This window comes from Brassica oleracea, chromosome C3 (assembly GCF_000695525.1).
Source record: "Brassica oleracea var. oleracea cultivar TO1000 chromosome C3, BOL, whole genome shotgun sequence".
Classification (NCBI taxonomy): Eukaryota; Viridiplantae; Streptophyta; class Magnoliopsida; order Brassicales; family Brassicaceae; genus Brassica; species Brassica oleracea.
Window position 1 is genome coordinate 30,388,748 of NC_027750.1, and position 1,128 is coordinate 30,389,875.

The window sequence follows — 1,128 nt, forward strand, 5'->3', positions numbered from 1 at the left end:
AAATGAAAAACCGACGCTGTTTATCGGGAGCTTCATTACTCCGATCTTGGAAGCATTTGGGATAGATTTGGGACCTCGGGATCATGCTCCAGCCTCCAATGATCTTGCTTACTTGAAGAAAACCCATTTCCTTACCGGCCAATCTAGCGATCGGTATGGTTACCCCTTTTGGTCCACTGATCTCGAGCCCTTTCGGTATCTCCTCCTACTTTCTAACACAGAGACTGTGTGAACAAAGATTGGGGGATGTATCAAGTATTTGATCATGTTTTCTTTGATGATTTGAGTCTCATGCATTGCATTGTACATATATATATGCATAGAAAAAACCAAAAAAAAATTAATTAAAAAATTTGAAAAACACAAAAAGAAACATGTAGTGCATCACTTGCACTTTTAAGATTGAGTCTAAAGCATATAGGTTGCATTCACTTGCATTGGGAACAATGATTTAAAATGCCTTGCAAAGAACCCTTGTCTAGAACTCAAAATGACACCCTAGTTAAACATATCAAGTAGCTTAAGCATCTCTTGAAAATCTTGTACGCTTCGAGCCTTGAAAAACCTTGTACGCTTCGAGTCTTGAAAACTCTTCTTGAAACTTGTTTGCTTGCTTGATGTTAGCATTGTTCTTAAGATCAGCTCCAATCTAAACTTTGCTTGAATGAACTTAATCTCTCTTGCATATGGGCATTTGCATATTTGATCATGGATCTCATACACATTTGGGTTATCTTATTCCTTCATACCTATCTTTGTTAACCCAAATGGCACTCCTTACCCTAAAAACCTAACCATTCCTTGAGACCAAACATTTAATTGCATGAGTGAGACCTCTTTTGATAGCTTGTCATGTGCAAAATCTTGAGAGTATTGGAGGCGACATAGGTTTATTCTCATCTCTTGCTAGCACAATGAGTTAGCATTTGGGGATGGTGAGAGGGGTTTGTGTGTTTTAAATTTCAATATCTTGGGTTTGGAGAGTGAGAAAGATGAGAGATATGAAAATAAAGCTCGTAGGGATATATAAAAAAAAGAAAAAAAAATAATAATAAGAAGCTCTTGATTATGTAACAAAGAACCTTCCCCCTAATAAAAAAAAAAGAGATCAAAAAGAAGTTGGGGAAT